This window comes from Eleginops maclovinus, chromosome 5 (genome assembly GCF_036324505.1).
Source record: "Eleginops maclovinus isolate JMC-PN-2008 ecotype Puerto Natales chromosome 5, JC_Emac_rtc_rv5, whole genome shotgun sequence".
Taxonomy (NCBI): domain Eukaryota; kingdom Metazoa; phylum Chordata; class Actinopteri; order Perciformes; family Eleginopidae; genus Eleginops; species Eleginops maclovinus.
In genome coordinates, this window is record NC_086353.1 from 7,989,856 (window position 1) to 8,002,872 (window position 13,017).

Here is a 13,017-nt window from a genome sequence, read left to right on the forward strand (position 1 = left end):
TTTATCCTTTCCTCAGATTAATAGAGCAGGTCCTTCCTGGGATATACCTAAGGCCACCTGATTGGTTTAGCCCGGTGCTAAGCCAAGGCAGTTTACGGGGCTTTGTGCCAATGGCTGGATTGTTGAAGACCTGTCCAAAGTGGAGAGAGCTATCATGGTTAGCCCTGTAGTGGTGGTCAAGTTAGGGATGTGATAAATAAAGAAGAGACAGGGGTTTTCTGTAGCTAAAAAAATTAGCAGACTGCACAAGGCTCATGGAGATACAAAGGGCCATGATGAGAACCAGAGCAAATGTTGCAGCAGCGAGTTGTTGCAGCTTGATTGTGCTTTAAAATTGGCTCAATCATAAAGTGCACTGTCAACCGCTCAGACGAGGAAGGAGGAAAAACCCTGTCGTGAAAGCTGACAGAAATTAGATCCACATCTGATTTTCAAAGGAGAAACAACTCGGCCCTGGAATGTGTAAGGAGAAACACCCTTACTGTTCTGTGCTGTGGACTAAGTGAAAGGCAATGCTGTACATGTTTCACTTAGCCTGAGAGTGGCTAGTGCGTGTCATGCGTACGTGTGATTGAATCCACTCACGCAAGAGGGATAACTGGAGGGGGGCAGCAGCTTCATCAATGGAAGTGTGTGTGCCACATTCTCCATCTTACCGGCTCGGGTAAATCTCCTCTTCCTTATTTGCAGGCTGATTCTCTGGAGTGTTGGAATGCCTCGAAACCAAAGGTGAGTTTGCCCTCTTGCCATTTCACTGCTTTACACGGTGGATGTAAACCTTTGTTATACAATCCGGTGCATTCCCTCACTCAGTCAAATCATTATCGACATGTTCAAATCCTCACCACATACAAAAAAATTACACTTTGTGCAACCCTATATTGTGTGCCTTTAAATCCATCTGTGTGTTTACCCCATAAACCTAATGAAGTGGCTAGTTAATTGCAGTCTCACAGCAGTGCATTGCAATTGTCTGACATAATGGTAATATACTGTATCTGTGCAGTTTAAGCAAGAGAAAGGATTCCTAAAAAAGCAGTTGTCATTTAAGTATTTTTTCCTTCACTTAGTTTGCACTGATGTGAATAGGAGAGTACATGCACTGAGAGATAATGAAATTTTAAATGTGAAACAAGGAAAGGTTAATATGCATACAAGGAGCGCCGCAGGCAGAAGCAGCAGTAATGTTGTAGCATGTTGCCTCTGCCCTCTGCAGAAAAAGAGACACTGCAGTATATCTCCCCCTCCCCAGTTTGCTGACCAACGATGTTTGGAGGTCAGAGGCACAGCTCTTCTACTGGTGTCAGCCACTGACACACAGCTTGTTCAAGAACATGGTGGTTATAACACCTCAGAGGAAGGGAGGGGCGAATAGTTAAAAAGCAATGTATGTGCATTTTAATTTCAACACCATGCTGGAGACAATACAGAACAAAACATGGACGAATAATTTCAAGTGTTCCTTATCTGATGTTGTCCTATGGGGACATGAACACAAACATTACATAAATGACTCCATTACGTGTCACACTGCACATGAGAATACAGTTGTATTTGTATTTTATTCTGTACAGATGTAGCCTCTTAAGAGATAATGGGATTTTGTATACCTGCTCTTGATCAATGAAACCCACATGACAGCATAAAAACAACTTACTACGCTGGTGAAAATGATAGAATTACTTCTCTTCATTGAAAATATACTCCGTCAGCTACAACTATTGTGCAATTATTGACACATTAATTGTATTTTATTTTTTTATTTCAGCATTAGCTGATGGTATGTGCTCCTCATCACTGGCTAGTGCACACTAAGTGCTGACTCGGGTCTCTTCTCACTAAAAGTGGTCCCCAGGGGTGACAGGACATCAATACTGAACTGGAATCAGCAGCATGGATCTACTAGTGTGCTGTAAACTCTCTGCAGTGCAGCTTAGTAAAATGCAAGGAAAGATAATTCAGTGTAGGGATCAGCTGGGCTGGAAATATGGCAGATTGATGAAAACCTTATTGGGGCTTTTACTATTGAAACTGTGAAATTAAAAACACCGCTTTAGCCCAAAGAGAAGCAATATCATTATTTATTTTTTCTAGAAATAGTAAAAAAAAGACATGTTATTATTTTACAATTATATGAAACAATGAGAGGCCACATACTCTTCACATTGACCACCAATTAGGGATACAACATCTATTAACCTTTTTTTTTTGGTTGATGTTTTGCATATTAATGATAACACATAATCTGTATCAGAAACTTGAGGCCTACTTTACACAAACCAGATATTTTAAGCTTCATGAACTGATTTTCTGACCACTTGGGAGCAGCAGAAACAAGCTTTTAACACAACATCAACTTTGTATTATCTTGTACAGTTGACATGGCTGATTTTTTAGGTAACAGTTGAATATTCACACATCCAGAAGTTACCCCAAAACATGTGTTGGCTCTCAGCAAATGCAAGTCCAATGTTAAAAAAATAAATAAGCACTCATTACATTTTCCTTCTCCGTTCACTTATAAATTCACCCCCCTTTTGGCTGAATACACAAATATTTCTCTGGGTCATGTGGTCAAAACTGATTTAGCGATTTAGGTCTTGTTTGATGTAGAAGAGCAGCACTGTTACCATAGAAGGAAAAGGGAGATTCATGGGTCGCATTCCTCATCCTAAAAAAACTCAGCCTTTACCAGATTACTTTGCCTCACAGACAGCAGGACACATTTCAACTTGTACATTATTCCCATTTCCCGTTTGTGCTAAAGCTGTGACAGAACAAAGGCTACTGGAACTGAGAAGTGAAAGCCCTGTGTTTATTTTCCTCACTGCCACCCTTTATAATATGCATTGTATTGTACAGTATTATGTGTTCAAATAAACATTACAGTGTTTATTTCACTTCCATTTTCTTAACTCAACTTTTTTCGGTTCTCTAAACAAATATCTTGACATCGTTGCTGTTTGCACGCTCTTAGAGAGACTCCGAGGATTGAGACAGGTTGTTTATTTACTTTGTGTGCATCATCATGTGCACCATTTTGTACCAGTACTATTTCGTGCTAGTCTGGATTAATCCTCCTGTTGCCTCCTAATGGATGTCCCTGATCTGTCAATGTAGGTCTGATAGGATTAATTGAAGCATTACTTAATTACAAGGCAGAGAAGAAAAGCTAAAAATATATCAAGAGGATTAACTGCTATAACGGTAAAACAAGGACATCATTCTGAAGAAGATTTTTTAAATAAATACTTTCCCCTAACAGGCTCATTAGCAAGGAGATGATGGAAAGACCTGTAATACGGTTGATTCTGCCAGCTCTGTATAAGCAACCCCAGCTGCTTTCTGTAGGCCTACTGCTGATATGGAGCATCGCAATAATTACTCAGCATGTGAATATGGGTGTGGGCAGAGATGGGGAAAAATACATCAATATATATACAGTTGTTCAAAACAAGTCTTTTTGTTGAAATCAAGACAAGTTAGCAGTCAAATTGTTGGTGTTAAGCTGTGTTTGATAGTGAACTGTGTTCCTTAAAGATAACGAGTTTCAGCTTTTACTGTATTGAATAACAAAGCAACATCCAGGATTGCCTTTAGCCATTTTCGGCTTGGGTAGGCTAAAACAGGAGAGGCAGTATAATATTATGTACCACAAACTCTACAGAAATATGGCTGTATAGATCAATTGGTATTGCTTCCATGATGCCCTCTACTGGCAGGCTTTAGACTAACTTGAAACTCCAATAGCGAAATGTGATATATCCCAAAAAGTTGCCAAATAAAGACGAGTGCTAACACCTGAGAATCTAAAGTGAGACGTTGAACTAACAGGCTGTCCAAAACTGTCAGGACTTTTCTATACTGTCTGTGCACTCTCCAAGATGAAAAAAACATCTTATTGTTGAGTTTTATATATTTAAGTTTGTTGTTTTAATGCATTTTTACCCTGTAAAGAGTCTTAGGGTTTCTTGAAAAACGCTCTGTAAATAAAATGTATATGATTATTTAGAAAACAATGATCACCATGTGAAACGATAGCCTGAGGAAGCTACCAAGAGTATGAAAAAACATCTTCCCCTTTAGGTAAATCTGAACTATTTCAGCTGTTTAAAGGGGTGTCCAGATTGCATAATAATCATGCACTGTATTGTAGACTGTTGAAAGATTTTATAGTCCAAATTCCATTCAGCTGCTGCTTAATGATACCTTTAACCTTTGTCGTTGGCTCTGGCATATAAAACCAGGCTGAGAAATGCCTCAAAAGCTGAGAATGTGTGTATTCTCTCACATAACACCTAATAGTGCGAAAAGTTCAAGGAGAGGTTCATGTGACAGTGTGAGCCAGTTGGCAGATCAAGTGGACAGGCTCTCTTGAAGATGCTCTTAGCCTCGGTCTTGTCACTTTTCATTATTCTCTGCTGTTTTTCTTTGTACACACTTTTCAATACCTCATACTCCATTGTTTACTTTTTTCAATTATCTTATTCACTAGCTGTTTTATATTTTTATAAAATATATATTTTGTCTTTTCTATGTTGGTTGAGTCTCATCTTCAGGCCTGATCTTGAAGTGAGCATTTTGGCAGAGTTGACATCAGCATCCAGATATGAAACATTTCATCAGCCACAACACTGCTTATCAATCCACTCAGCAGCACAGGAGAGGCCTGGCTAACCAACATCAGTGAAGGGTAATGAGGTGAATGAAGTGCCAGAGTAATATTAGAAATGTGTTCCAAAGAGTGTTTATCAGTAATGTGTTTAGAAGACACACGTGGGAAACATGAAGAGGAATGTTGCATAACGTGCGTAAGTCGCTCTGCCTTTGCTCCATGCCCCGATAAGGAAACACGAGAGGTGTATGAAGTTATGAACTCCAAGTCAGATTAGATGTTTCACTATCAGGGTGGGGGTAGTTACACATCATACCGTAAGAAGTGGTATCACAATGATCCCCGTACAGCAATTATTATCATTTTTAGACATGAAGATGTGAGAACTCAAACGTAAGGCATAATGGAAACAAGTGTGGAGCCATGCTAGCATCTGTGAGGCTTAATTAAGGCCCATAGGTGCTATACATGACAATGCTTCTTGCTAATGTTTAGCATATGATGTTTGCCATGGTCACCAACTTAGTTTAAGCTTTTCAGCACTGAACACAAAGAAGGACACAGGGTTTCAATCCTGATGATTGTTAACTAGTTGAGGCAACTGAAGCTCTGTAGGTAAACTGGGTCGTCCTCTAATCACAAGGATGGCGGTTCGATTTAGTCGGTACAGCTCTTCCTGGAGGAAACCTTCATTTTCTGCGACACACTAAGGTCTCGGCCAAATGAAATGGTATTCATCCTATAACTGTTTAGATACTGTATGTCAGTTTCCATCTATAATGTCTTGGGGATTTTTCAAATGCATTTGCAGAATGTTGTAGGGATTACATCTTCCATACGTTAAATTATACTCATCTTATCAAAAATACTATTTGAAGTTATAAAAGAGATTACATTTGTAATTGGCATGTAAGAATGAGTCCTCAGGTCGAAACACATTTACTGCTTGTGATTGAGAAATTAAGTTTTATCACCTAGTTAAGCTTCGCACTTGCACGAGTGAGACATAGGCAGAGAAATTAGCACTCTGGTTGCCTAAAAGCATCTTGTCCTGCTGTTGTAATTATGGTGTTAGACTCATTATGCAACTACAGCCTCTGTTAGTGAGATGCCTCCGAATGTTGGACAGCTGCTGACTCCTCATCTGACGGTAGAGTAAACAGCAAGGCATGCCTTTTACGGTGCTATGCAGATGTCCTGAACATTAAATAGTGTAACTCATTTTGAAGCAACTGCCATTGTCAGCTTGGCATATTAAAAAAGAGTGTTGAATTATAATGAAGAAAATGAGTGTGTCAAGTTTATAGTATTGTTTGTTTCAGTTTAGAGAAGACAGTGTTATTGAACATGACTCCAGGAAAACATGTTGTTTGCAAATGTTTTAGCTTCATTCATACATTTTTGGAATCTTGAGGGAATTGGCTTATTTTCAATCAGCTACAGATGTTACACACATAACCAGGAAATTGCAAAACAGGGATGTGAATGTTTGTGTCTATCTATTTTCTTCCACCATTGTTTCTCCTCTGTCAGCTTCCCCCAACACATGTCATCAAAATGCACTGTTGGTTTTTGTGTTCAAAATGAAAAAACACATGAGTGGCATTGGCATTTTTTACCAGGCGTCTGTTTGATTGAAAGAGCTTAAGGCAGAAGCCACTTAGGTAAAGTGATTTTTAAAATGTTGATGGTTGAATTATGGTCCAGTTTGTTCTTCTTATTCAAGGTGGAAATATACCTTTAGACCAGTCAATGAAGATTTATTTTGATAGATGTCTGACTACTATTAATTTATGCATTACAAAAAAAGTACATTTAATAATAGTGTTTAATGACAAAATGATCCTAAAACCATAAAGAAGGTAAAGGGTCAACATGCACTTCAGTAACACCGTTAAACAGGGAGATGATGCAGGACTCCACATCAGCCGCCGTTATATCTCTCACAGATTTGATAAGGCATTTCACCTGGTCAGCTCTTAGACATCAAAGCAAGTCTGGATTACAAGTGAAAGTGGCATGATGTCATTGCCAGACATTGTCCTGATGCACTCATATGCCATCCACTCATTCAGCACCACTGTACCAATTTAACATTGGCCAGACGAGTGAACCTCAGTATCAGCTGTTCCAAATGTGGATCTCTTTGGAAAGCTTCAATGGAAAGATGTGAGCGAGTGCCACTGCTCAGATAAAAGAGTTATTTTCTCACAAGATCCATGTGCGAGCCTGCTCTCCTCCTTTGTTGTCGACTATTTTAAGAGAGGCAATGAGGGATGTGGTGGTAGTTTATGTTAGAGCTTGGATTTTAGATAATTGCATAATTGTAGACAGGATGAGGATGAGGATTAGCTGAAGCCATAAAATGTCACGCTCATTGATATGAGGTTCATGTTGCCATCCTAAAAGAGAAATGCTATTATGGTAAACAAATATTTGGATTTGAAAGGCCTTCTGGCTCAGATCCAGATGCTTTGTGTTGATTGTAATGTAGTCTTCAGTATATTTTGTATCCAAGGTCAGGTTTTGGATTGCACTCACGTCAACACTTGACTTCACTTGATGATTGTTGCACACTGGTGGCACTTCTTCTATCATTGCTTGAAAGTTTGACTCTCAGAGGGGGGTGGTAAATAATTCCTTTGGCTATGTATAGTGACATATTACTTTAGGGACACCATGAGGGAAACAATTATTTTGTGAAATGTCTCAAGCAAGATATCAGTATTGATTAAAATTAGCTCTGCTCCTTGTGTGAGATAGATGTCAGAGAAACATGGCTGAAACACTTCCTGTGTAGACATGCCATTAGTATGTTCTGTAATGTGTTGTAAAGTCCTATAACAACAATGGACTACTGCATACCAGATATATCATCAGCATGCCTGGCCATGATAGAATGGATTGCAAAGAGTATGTCTGTGGATAACATACAATTCTATAAAAAGGCACCAACTTTGCAAGTGAGGATTCAGTAAGGGCTGTCTATTCTGCACATAAGAGCTGGTGATGAAGGTGTAACAAATGCATGCCTGTCTTCACACACACACACACACACACACACACACACACACACACACACACACACACACACACACACACACACACACACACACACACACACACACACACACACACACACACACACACACACACACACGTGGTCTAGTTGACACTTTAGAAAGGTCAGCTATCAATAACGGTCTAAATTTGTAAACCTTTAATGTTGACAGAAGAAAGGGCTGCATGTGTGCACAACAAAAATTACACAGCAGCTTTAAAAAGGGAGATTAGTTATTTGTTGTCTGTGCAACTTAACATACGTTATTTTGAACTAAGATGACTTCCTAGTTAACCCAAGTTCCCTCATGTTGAAGAATCAGTCATTAAAACATGGCCAGTAATATTCATTATCTATAATCTACTATAAATCACAGACCAGATAATCAATTAGAAACCTAATTAGAGGGAAGACCTACATGTCATATCAACATCAAACTTGGAAATATACAGATTAAAACCATGGCATCTTTTCTGTATTGAACAAAGTTGTTCATCAATTTAATTACCAGTGTGGTTACATCCTTAGGATTAACATTGAGCCGTGCAAGTTGTCTCTGTTTAGCTGATGTTATGAACAAGCTTTGCATAATCGCAAATCAATTAACAAAACCATAGAGCTGTAAAGGTAACACTTTAGAGTTGACTCCATTGCATAAGCTCAAAAGGTTTGCATTTGTTATATATTTGCATAAGTATGGATGAATATTATTGTTGCATTGTGTCTGGTTCCATGTTGTTTCTGCCATGGTCACAGGATACCCAGCATTGACTATAAAGGGCTACCATCCAGTCTGTAAATAATTTAATAGCTTGGTGTGTGAGTGAGAGAGGGAGATAGACCGACACAGAGGGGGAAAATTCCCTAGTTAAGCCATCAAAAATCAAGACACGGTCCAGTCGCTTTGACAGTGTTAAAACATATACCATTTTGTTACAGGGAAACACATTAGGTGTTTAAGACCTCACATTAAAATGTCTGTTTTAATTTAAACGCTGTGTGTTGAAACCAACACCATGCCAGGGCTGATATAAATCCACACCTATCAGAGTTTCACACGTTAGGATCATTACAGGATTTCCCTTTCACATAATCATGTCAGCTCCCTATAACTGAGAATTCAACACTCCCAGTGTTACCAAGGAAGCATTTTCTGTGTATGCATCACAATGTTTGGTAGAAGCTAACCACAGACTACATTAATCCAAATACCTCCATCCATCACCTAGTTGTAGACTACTGGAATGTGTAATCATTGTTATCATGTTCTGTTATTTATTACCAAAACATCCAATCCTTATACAGATTGTCTCTGCAAAAACCAAATAGCAAGTCAAGCAATAACTTACTGAGTATCTACAAACAAATGTCTTCATTAGCCTAGTTAATATAATACTTAAGTAGTATGAATATCCTTGGTTAACCTTAATCCTTCAGTGCTTCAGGTAAGCTTTATGCCTACTTAGTGTTAGTTTAACTTTTACAGTAGCCTATATTATGAAGATAATAGAAATATTATTTTGGCCATGTTTCTTTGTAAGAATAAGTCAAACTATCTCAAACACAAGTTAGGCCTATCTCAAAAGGTCCAGTATTTCTACACTGTTATCAAGCTGTAATTTACTTGTCACTTATTTATAGCTCAACGTTTGCCTTCAAACTGTTTGATGACAACATGGTATGCTGCCAGCTTTTATTCCCAGCGTGCGTCTGTGGATCACTCTCTAATCCTCACTGTATTATTATCATGTTCTGGCCATTAACACACAGCATCCCACCATAAAGGTTGTGCAGCAGATAGACGGTAGTGATCACTTGTTGAAGTATATTTACTCAAGTACTGTACTTAAATACAATTTTGAAACACTTGTACTTCTACCCCAGTACAATCCGGAGGTAAACTGTGTTCCTTTACTCCACTATATTTATTTAATACCTTTAGTTACTTTTCAAATTGTGATTATTGATTTTAAGTATATTCAACACTTAAATAGGATTTTAGTTACAGCTGGACTAAATTCACAAGCTACCCTGCAGTATCCAAAGTTATTCAAACATGCTCCACCTTTACCAGCAGTGATAAACACATAACAGCATCAATAATTATTATTAAAACATATTATTCTGAAGTTGTCCAGTTTGCATAATGAGTACTTTTACTTTTGGTACCTTAAGTATATTTTGATGCTGGTGCTTTTGGACTTTTACTTGAGTAACATTTGATTACAGGACTTTTACTTACCAGAGTATTCCTACACGGTCTTAATACTTTCATTAAACAAGAACTGAGTACTTCTTCGACCACTGGCAGTGAGGGAGCCACACACACACACACACACACACACACACACACACACACACACACACACACACACACACACACACACACACACACACACACACGGTAGGCCTGTGTGTGTCCTCTGTGAGCACTGATTGAACTGCGGGCGTTTCCATGGCTACACGAAGACCCAATGAGAAGCTCGCTGTAGACTGTTGCCCGATGAAAATAACAGAGGCCATTTTGCGCACGAAGCCATGGCATCATTCAATAATAATAAAAGCGGAAACAGGAGGCAGGTTCAGTCCATTTCTGGGCAGGAGCAAGTGCTTTAAAGCGGTGCGGGACCGTGGTGCGTCTAGTGCTTGTAGTAAAAAAAACACATGCGGTAACTTCTGCCACCGCCGCTGCGTCGCCTCTTCCTTGGAGGTTTGTGTCGTGAAACGTGGAGACAGGGCAACCTCTTCACCGCATTGCTATGCGAGCCCCTGTGACCCCTGAGAGGAGAGGGAGTTGCCTTTAGTGAAGTGACCAACACCCGCAACATCCATGCGCGTCGAAAAACAGGTGTACGGTTTCATCACAAGGACACCGCACTAGCTTCCGCTGTAGCTCGCTGTGTTTGTGTGTGTGTTCTGGAGTCATTACTCATGGAAGAAGCTGCTTATATGACGATATGTTGCGGAATTAGTCGAGTGAGGCAGCTGTCGTTTTAAGGTAGGTCCACCACCATACACCATATCAGCAGTGTTGTTAACGGGCTAATATGACTCTCCGCGCCGCTTTTAGCAGCTGCAGCAGCAGCGGGTACTACCAGAGCTTAATGCTGTTTGAGGTGATAAATATGGTATTCTGAGTGTTTTAATGAGTGTTACAATCTACCCTGAACACATAGTTACTCATACCCTGGTCTCAACGAATGAATCAGTTCATTCGAGATGCGGTGTGGTCGCCTCTGTTCCAGTAAACTGATTACCAGTGCTCTTTCCAGTGCATTAAAGGTAAATGTGATAAAGACGGGGAGGATGTTAAACACTCAAACTTCAAGCTTTAAGCTTTAGAAACATTGTTTAACTATAATAGTAACACAGCCATCATGAGAGACTTGCATGCTGCTTTATAAGCCATAAGCATAAAGTGAGATAGCCATGTTTAACCTACATCCCACATGCTTAAGGATAATCTCTATTGTTTGCTTGCTCTTGTAGGCTACAGTGCAGTATGGTATTGTATGTGTTGTACTGAATACCATAAATATTCAGTAATCCTTACTTGGTCTGAAATGCAGGTTTATCTTCAATATTTTGGACTAGTTGTTAAACAATTGATTGAGATTATACCCTGCAGAGTTTTGCACTAAAACTAACCCACCTATACATTTGGTTGTTGCATTCACTTTTTTGAGAGGGCTTGGATGAAAACCAATGACATCCACTGCAGTAGTGCATTTTCTGTCTTATTAGATTACTTTCTGTGTGTCATATCTTATCCTTGATCTGACAGAAAGCAGTAAGGACTATTCAGCCCCTGTGTTTCTCTGCTGCCTATTAACTGATATAAAGGGATGATGTAATGGCCAGCAGCACTGGATGGTATCTGTGATTCTCCAGTGAATGCTGCGTGAACAAGGAGAGAGAGGGAGGTGTCCATGATGCACAAAGCGTAACACTATCACTCCGGGAACCTCATACCACTCCCAGTGAGGCTTACCTGGCCTGTGTGTGTGTGTGTTTGTGTATGTATTTTTTACTGGATGGTATCTTTGATTAAGTATTTTATGTATTTCGGTGACTGCATACTTGTCTGGGGCAGGGTACAATATGATGAGCAACAGTTGGCTGTTATCTGTCTCATGAGGGACTGCTGTGCCAATAAACTGCCTCTCATAGAGGCTTAAATATACACACTTAATAGCCTTTCAGTGTTGTGGCTTGATTTATGGCCAATGATCCACAAATATACACTAGGTATTGAGACACCTACACATTACACCTACAGGAGCTTGTATGACACCCCATTCCAAATTATTAGGCATTAATATGAAGTTGGTCCCCCCTTTGTTGCTATAACAGCTTCCACTTTTCCACTCTTCTTCAGGCTTTCTACAAGATTTTGGAGTGTGTCTGTGGGAATTTTTGCCCATTCATCCAGAAGAGCATTTGTGAGGTAAGACACTGATGTTGAACGAGAGGGCCTGGCTCGCAATCTCTGCTGTAGTTCATCCCACAGGTGTTCAATGGGGTTGAGGTAAGGACTCTGTGCGGGCCAGTCAAGTTCTTCCACACCAAACTCATCCAGCCATGCCTTTATGGACTTTGCTTTATGTAGTGGAGCACAGTCATGCTGGAACAGGAAAGGGCCTTCAACAAACTGTTTCCATAAAGTTGGAAGCATAGAATTGTCCAAAATGACCTGGTGAGATGAAGCATTAAGAATCCCCTTCAGAACTAAGGGGCCTAGGCCAACCCCAGGAAAACATCCCAGAGCATTATCCCTCCTCCACCACACTGAACAGTTGGCACAATGCAGTCAGGCAGGTAACTCTCTCCTGGCATTCGCCAAACCCAGACTCGTCCATCAGACTGCCAGATAGAGAAGCGTGATTGGTCACTCCACAGAACCCGTTTCCACTGCTCCAGAGTCCAGTGGTGGCATGCTTTACACCACTCCATCCGATGCTTGGCATTGTGCTTGGTGAACCCATGCTATGAAGCTCCCGGCACAGTTTTGGTGCTGACATTAATGCCAGAGCTGGTTTGGAACTCTGCAGTTATGAGTCCTTTTACGCACTATGCGCCTCAGCACTTGGCGACCCCGCTCTTTAACTTTACGTGGTCTGAGTTGCTGTGGTTCCTAAATGTTTCCACTTCCACTGCAATAAAACCACTTACAGTTGATCCTGGAATATCTAGGAGAGAAGAACTGTCACAAACTGACTTGTTGCAAAGGTGGCATCCTATTACACTACCACGTTTGAATTCAGTGAGCTCTATAGAACGACCCATTCTTTCACAAATACTTGTAAAGACAGACTGCATGGCTAGGTGCTTGATGGTATAC

The 13,017-nt window shown here is 40.0% G+C and overlaps 1 protein-coding gene across 1 annotated transcript in view; it reads left to right on the forward strand.

The window, feature by feature from the left end:
- The first annotated feature begins 10,224 nt into the window (after window positions 1–10,224).
- The window catches only part of sorbs2a (sorbin and SH3 domain containing 2a), a 46,295-nt gene continuing 43,502 nt past the window's right edge, over window positions 10,225–13,017 (forward strand). Inside the window, 2 exon segments of the mRNA XM_063884381.1 lie at window positions 10,225–10,674; window positions 12,055–12,123. The gene's annotated coding sequence lies outside the window, so the exon portion shown is untranslated.